At 46.7% G+C, this 7,632-nt stretch overlaps 1 long non-coding RNA gene across 2 annotated transcripts; it reads right to left on the minus strand.

Moving 5' to 3' along the window:
- Positions 1-3,429: 3,429 nt before the first annotated feature.
- LOC149649089 (uncharacterized) lies at positions 3,430-3,999 on the minus strand. 2 transcript variants are annotated; one of them, XR_016371667.1, is made up of 3 exons: positions 3,909-3,999; positions 3,638-3,846; positions 3,430-3,453 (listed from the first exon to the last, which is right to left on the minus strand). It is a non-coding gene; the product is annotated as an uncharacterized LOC149649089 (long non-coding RNA). The 2 variants fall into 2 exon arrangements; XR_016371668.1 differs by lacking the exon at positions 3,430-3,453 and adding an exon at positions 3,481-3,575.
- Between the last annotated feature and the right edge of the window lie 3,633 nt (positions 4,000-7,632).

Here is a 7,632-nt window from a genome sequence, read left to right on the forward strand (position 1 = left end):
TATCATTTATAATATTGCTTCGGCGGATTGTTTAAACATGAATCAGTATAATTTGACGAGCCGGAATTTCTAACTAAGTCGCTTTTAGTATGCCTGCCCATAAGTAAGATGGTCTCAGATACTGCAAAATCTTTTTCCTTTAAACTGTACTAATAGGGGAGTTCGCCGAAAACGAATGCTGGCGAAGAGTTTCTGATTCCTTGTCTGGAAACGGTTTATTTGAAACATAAACAGTCGATATAGTTTAATTAACGTTGTAATTAAACGGCATGAGAATATAGTTCAAAACATAAATCGGTTTCGAAAACTTCGCAAACGGAGAATTCATATAAATCCTTAAGTACAACGAATATTGAGTTGAAGCTCTTGGCGAAATGTAGTTTTACGTTGCTTGTCAGTGGAAAAAGCAGCTTTTGAAATCTATATTCGTGGTGTAGTTGCCCTTATTCATCGCCTAGTTTGAAAATCCGAATTTAAATGTGTTTCTAATATTATGAATCTAGAAAAGTGTTGTATCCAATTAAAACTGGGAAATGAGATCCTTTGTGAAATATACGTTTGGTTGCACGCTCGCTCTATAATTACCAGCAACGAGACTGATAGTCACGTTGACGCACAAAATGACCTTTTCAACGATTGCCATGACAGTGGATCGACACCACTTTTAAAGATTTTGCTTGAAATAACAAGCTCACTTGTATTGTTGTATTGTTGTATTGTTGAAAGGGGTGACGCGTCGCCGCGTCGAGCACCGATACCAAGGGTATATTGTGCGCCCCGAGCTGATTAGACTGCGAAGAGTCCTGTTGCCTCGATGAATCGGAGAATCCGATTGGCCGAGACAGTAGAGAACTGGTGAGGTTCCATAGTATGCATGTCAAAATGCTCAAACCTCATGGCCGCGAGGTAGTCGCAGCTGCAGAGGATATGGGAGGAGGTTTCTTCTACCTCCCGGCAGAACCTACAGAGTGGGTCATCAACGATGCCCAATAAGTGCAGGTGTCTATTCAGCCGGCAGTGTCCAGTGAGGAGACTGGTGACCAGCCTAATTTTGCTTTTGGTGAGGGCAAGCAGTTCCTTTGCCCTAGTGATAGAAGGACCCGGGACAAACTCCTTTTCTTGTCTCTGCCCATCCATGTCAAGCCAGAGCTGCAGTTGAAGTGCAGACATCCGGCAGTGAATCCTATGAGGAATGATGCCATGGGGGATGGGAACCGCAGGCTCAGGTCCGAAGAACTTCGCCTCAGCCCCCCTTTTGGCATACATATCAGCCCTTTCATTGCCCAGATATCCGCAGTGTCCTGGCACCCACAGCAATTGAACCTTGTTGCGGGCAGCCAGAGAACACAGCAAATCCAGACAACTGAGGACCAGTCTTGAGTCAACAAGGCACTGATTCAGTACCATGAGGGCGGCCTGACTATCCGAATAAATCTGAATCGTCCGTCCGCGGTAATTTTTCTTGATGCAGAAATCCGCACATAAACAAATGGCCATTATTTCCGCTTGGAAAACACTGGCAAAGTTGCCGAGGCTCTCGTAAAAACCAAACTTCTTGGTCAAGCAGTAGACCCCGGCACCAGCTCCAGAGTCCGTCTTCGAGCCGTCTGTGAACCAGACGGTCTCCCCCCAGTACCAAGGACTGGGTTGGTCTCCCAATCAGTGCGACTAGGAAAGTGCACGCTGAAGGGCTCGTCAAAATGATATGATACAACAGACTTGTCTGAGACCATCGCAAGTGATGGCTCGAGACTGCTGTACTCACTGAAGAGCTTGGTGTGACTTAAGTCCCAGTGCTTGGGCTTCCACCAGCCGTGGTTGTTGAGCCTACAGGCTCCCATAATAGCTTCCTCCTCAATAAAGAGGTGGAGAGGAAGCATATTCAGAAGGATCTCCAGAGAGGCTGTGGGGGTAGTCCTCATGGACCCCGTGATGCCGATGCACGCCAGCCTTTGAAGCTTGCGTAGTTCATCTTGGGCTGTTTTAAGGCGAACCCTGGACCACCAGACAAGAGCTCCATAGGAGACCACTGGCCTGATGATTCTAGTATAAATCCAGTTCACGGCACTGGGGCTTAAGCCCCAGGATTTGCTGACTGAACTTCTTATACGCCAGAATAGAATTTTGGCTTTCTTGATGCTAAGGTCAAGATGGGATTTCCAAGTAAGCTTGGCATCAAAGGTCACGCCAAGGTATTTGACCTCGGTGGAAGGAAATATCATTGAAGAGGTCATTGGTCCTCTTCCGAGTAAACGGTATAAGGACAGTCTTGTTGGGATTGACGGTGAGGTTAACATCCCTACACCATTCCTCAACAACATGCAAGGCAGTTTTCATCAGTGCAGCGATCGTTGCAGGGAACTTCCCCTAACAATCACTGCTATGTCATCCGCATAGCCAAAGCAGTGACACCCCCCCTCCCCGAGTCGACCCAGCAGCTCATCCACCACCAGGCACCAAAGAAGAGGGGACAGAACCCCTAACTGTGGACAGCCACGGTCGGTGGAGATCTCCAGGGATTCCCCGAGAAGAGACGCCGTCATCCTGCGATTCGTGAGCATGGAGTGTATCCAACGACACAGAGTGTCGTCAATACCAAACTGCTCCGCAGCGCGAAGAATAACTTCACTAGAGACCCTATCAAAGGCTCCCTCAATATCAAGGAAGATGGCTAAAGACATCTCCTTGAACTCGATGGCCCTATCAAGGCAGTTCAAAATGCCATGGAGCGCCGTCTCCGTAGATTTGCCTTTCTGATAGGCAAACTGAGCAGTGGACTGGGGAGTATGGGAGAGAATTCCATCCCGCAAATACCTGTCCACCAATTTCTCTAAAATCTTTAGGAAGAAAGAGGTAAGACAGATGGGTCTAAATGCCTTGGCCTCAAGATAGCTCGCCTTCCCAGGTTTGGGAATAAAGATAACCTTCGAGCGCTTCCAGATATCCGGAATATGCGCCAGAGCAATGCAGGCCCTGAATATCCTGCACAGATAGGGGCCAATGGCGTCTATACCTTCCTGAAGGAGGGCAGGAAAGACGCCATCTGGGCCAGGGGACTTATAGGGCTGAAACGAGTTGACAGCCCACTTAAGTCTGGAGTATGTAACTATCTTATTGGCAATTCCCCAGTCCGCCCTGTGTGCTCTCCGAAAGTACACGGGGAGAGCATCGGTGCATGTGGGGACAAAAACCTTGGAGTCCGGAAAGTGTACCTTAAGCATATACTTTAGGGTATCAGTCCCTGACTTGGTAAACTCACCTTCTGCCACCTTAATGGTGCTGAGCTGGTGAGTGTTATCATGAGCCAGGATCTTCATGATCTTGGCAGTAGCGGGGGCATCGGAAATACTACCGCAAAAGTCCCTCCAGGAGTTCCTCTTAGCCTTCCGGATGGCTTTATTGTACTTGTTAAGGGTCTGTCTATAATTAGTCCAGTCCCCAGTCCTCTTGGCTCTATTAAAGAGTTTACGAGTGAGCTTGCGGAGCCTGCCAAGTTCCGAATTCCACCAAGGAACGAGCCTTGGCCGGCTGGCAGGCTTCGCTGGACAGTTATGGTGGTAGGAATTGATAATGGCCTGTTGCATGAGATCAACAGCCAAATCAAATTCCAGCACCGAGGTAAGTTTAGGAGCATTACCTCTGAGTAGGAGGCAAAGTTCCTCCCTGTAGCCGGACCAATCGGTCCGACGAGGGTTGCGCAGTTCCGTCTTAACCGAAGTTGACTTGACTGCGACCGAGAAGCAGATGTGCCTATGGTCTGAGAGAGATGGTTCATCAGACACATGCCAGTTAGATACCGACAGACTGATATTATCTGTGGCAAGGGTGACATCAATGACCTCCTTTCTGTTAGAGGTAACGAAGGTTGGTACATTGTGCCTGTTGAGAATATGCAGGTTCGTACCGACCAGATATTCAAGCAGGTCATCACCACGTTTGTTGCAGTCGCTGCTGCCCCACGTGACATGATGAGCATTGGCATCACAGCCTAGAATGAGCCTGTCCCCCTGCTGCTCACAGTGGTCGACAAGAGCGGCAACCTCCTGTGGTGGGGAGTCCGTGGCATCATGTGCAAAGTAAGCAGACGCTATGACAAGGCCAGTTGCCTCTCCAAAAGAGGAGGGCAATACCCTAATCACAGCAGTAGCCCTAGTGAGGTAGTTCGGAAGCGGAAGGGTATCGAGACCCTTCCTTGTCAGAACACACGCCCTGTGGTTGAGTGAGGTAAAATCATAAGTAATGTTACCTACATTCTTTAAACCAAGGATTTTACCATTATGGATCCAAGGTTCCTGAATGAGGGCCACATCCAGGCCCTCTAAGGCAAACCTCCGACAAAGGACTGCCGAGGCTGCTTTGCAGTGATGCAGGTTGATCTGGATCACCTTAATGCTCATGCCACAGAAAGAGAGACGGACTTAGCCGCTACTTGGCAGCAGCTTGGAGTCCCGATCCAGGACCGGTATCTCCTTCGCCACCGCCAGCAGCAGCCCCGGCCTCCATCTCCATCCAAGTGTCAGGAGCGGAAGTCCTCTCGGTATCAGAGTCCTTCAAAAAGTCGGACTCTGTCCCGAGGTCTATGTCCGAGCCATCTGGAAAGGATGGCTCTAAGTTAATTCCAGCAATATTTGCTGCCAGCTCCCCACTCACGCTGGCTGCGGTATTGCCTTCATCATCAGAAGCTTCAGAGACCTTCTGAAGAGGGTCCTGTGGTGCGTTCAGGACCTTGAAAGTCCCGACGTCAACACCAGTGAGACCCTCAAAGCCGGCCTCCTTGATGGCCTCCATGGAGGAGCCATCAATTAGGAATATCCAGCGTCTGGTGCTCTTCTCATCGAACGACTTCAGGCACCGCCAACAGTCGGTCAGAAACCTTCCGTTGTAGGCCTTTAGTCGCCGGAGAAGAGCCGCCGGATCAGTGGTGCGACGGTCCTTGGTACGGAAGGACACCTTGAACGGCTTCGGGAGTTCACAGGCTTTCATCACTGAAAGCCGTGTTCCCCCTATGGCACGCTCATTCTGGTGCAGCACCTTCACGAGCCATTCACCGGTCGCAGAATCTCCACATGAATAGATCATGGCCCCAGCCATGATGTGGAAATTTAGGGGACGCGGCAGCGAGCTTCCCAAGGAGCTTCCAGTGCGTCGAGTATAGCGGCCTGGATGGGAACAACGTCCGCATCCGTGACCGCATTAGTAGGATAGCCATCTTTAACGATGGCCATCTTGACAATGCTGGCGACGTCGCAGTAAGACTTAGTCTTCTTTGGCGCCGCCGCTTGTGAGCTAGGCGAGGGATCAGAGTCCTCTGTCCTAGTTCTCTTCCCAGAAAAGGTGGTAGCTTCTCTTGCACCAGGCGTAGAGTCCGTACCCGAGACGTTACTCCCAGCACCCGAAGGTACAGGAGTCCCATCACGGCCCGTATCTCTTGCACCCAGTGCAGAGTTCTGGCCACCTTGTAAGGCTTGTTTTCTTCGGCGGTTGGCCTTTCTCCTCCTATTAACCTCACTCAACTTGGTAGAACCCAGTGGAGGGGCAGGAAGCGATTTTTGGCTTTCCGCCGATTGAGGGTGGGTGCTGCCGGAGGCAGCAGCTCGCCCAGAAGCAGGTTGGGAGTTGCCTCCTTCCCTGAGAGAAGGCTGGGTGCCGGCAGAGCCGGCTCCATGCCCAGGTTTGTTTTTAGTTTTAGTTTTAATTGTAGTTTCCATAAAGGTCCCACGAGTAATGAGGCAAGTAAGAGGTCACCACCCGGTAGTCCTCATCCCGGGTGGAAGGCTAATTACAACGGGGTTTCGCCTGGTACCCCGAGGGGATCGTTCGAGATACTGTAGTTTAACTTCCCCGGTACCACACAGCCCTCAGCACGATGGCTTGGGAAGGGCGCGTATCAACTCAGCCCACAAAACGCAGTGGTTAGCCAGCTCTCACCACCGAGGAGTTGTGATACAACGCACTGTTGAGGACCCAAGCTGGCGGCCGCGCAGGCGAAAAGAATGACGGAGCAGCAAAGCAAGGGGGGGAAGAAAGCGCGCCATCCAGCTTGCGTCCCCAACTTCGAGAGCCAACAAGCTCACTTAATGGTGCCATATAGCGACCAGAGAACAATATTTTTATCTATTTAGATTGAGAAATGGTTTGAAATTATTAACGTAAATATTAAATTAAAAAATGATGCTGATCCATACGCTGAACTAATTTTTTTCCTTCAAATTATTATAAGGTCATTCCTTGCAATTAAACTGTTTATTTAAGATATCCAAATGGTCGATATACTTCCATTTTTATATTGCAATCAAACAACTGGGCTTATATATCACCGCTATTAAAAGTGCAATATAGTGACCTGACAACAATATTTTAATCTATTTAGATTGAGAAATTGTATCGAATTACTAACGTAACTTACCGAACGTTTTCCTTCATATTTAAATAAATATTAAATTCATAAATGATACTGATGCTAACGCTTTATTTGATCATGTTTATTTTTGGTAATTTTTGACATCTAACTAATTATGGTACGAAAATTAAACCGAACTGACTGCTGAAATTCACATGAAGTCATGGTCGCTTAATTTTTATAGGATAACAAAAGATACCAAAATTTTATTTTTGGTGTCATAAGATTCAATTGATCTTCATATATGACTCGTACCCCCTGGGGCAAAATATATCTTAATTGGTTCCATGTCGGGATAGAGTATGGATGTCCCTGTAAACTTAAAATTGTAGGGTTAGGTGCTCCCTCTAAATAAGATCAAAACGAGGCTCGTGATTCATTACCGATAGACATTTTTCTTTTGGGTCTATTGAAATAAATTCCCTTTTAAATTTAATTTAAATTATAGGTGCTCATTCAAACCTGTTCCTCCGAAACGCGCTTTAGTTATACTGAATTTTTTTTTCACAAGGAACATAATTTATTGTCTTTAAATACATTTTAGATACATTGATATTGTTTTTCACTGTGCGTAATACGTGTTAACATAAGAAAATAATATATAGCTCCCTATAAGTATGAAACGTAGAACATTTTCATACTACAGCATTTGCTCCCAAATTTGGCGCGCATACGCTTTTATGCCCCGTGAGAGAAGTTTCGGTACTACGAGTAAAAGAAGGGCGAAACCACCGCCGCCACCTAAGGTGTCCGCGTAAGGCACGATGGGCCAGGGAAATATCGCCGCGCCCGTAGAGACTCAAGATACACATTGCTTCGTACCAGTGTAGGCGCTAGCCTCGTTCGTCAAAATCTCGCGCCATCTATTAATTTATTATGATAATGACATCTACTTAATCAGTTATAATTATCATAATAATAACTTCTAGACCTTTAACTATTTAATTACAATATAAAATTTGAAAATTTTCTAAACAAATATTTCATCTTTTTAACGCCAAAAACTCTTAATAGGTGGCATTAGAAACTTTCTACAAATTTCAATGGAAGAAAATGCTGTTTACATGGCTTAAATGGAGAGTTTCATACTTATAGGGAGCTATATATTATTTTCTCATGGTTAAAGTTATGCTGAAATTCTTTTTGACAAGTAACACAATTTATTTTTTTTAAATACATTTTAGATAAATTGAAATTGTTTTTCATTGGGTAATAGGTGCTAATGGTTATTA

The sequence above is a fragment of the Phalangium opilio genome, unplaced genomic scaffold (genome assembly GCF_054372755.1).
Source record: "Phalangium opilio isolate 3A_F unplaced genomic scaffold, DU_Popi_V2 ptg000088l_1, whole genome shotgun sequence".
NCBI classification, from domain to species: domain Eukaryota; kingdom Metazoa; phylum Arthropoda; class Arachnida; order Opiliones; family Phalangiidae; genus Phalangium; species Phalangium opilio.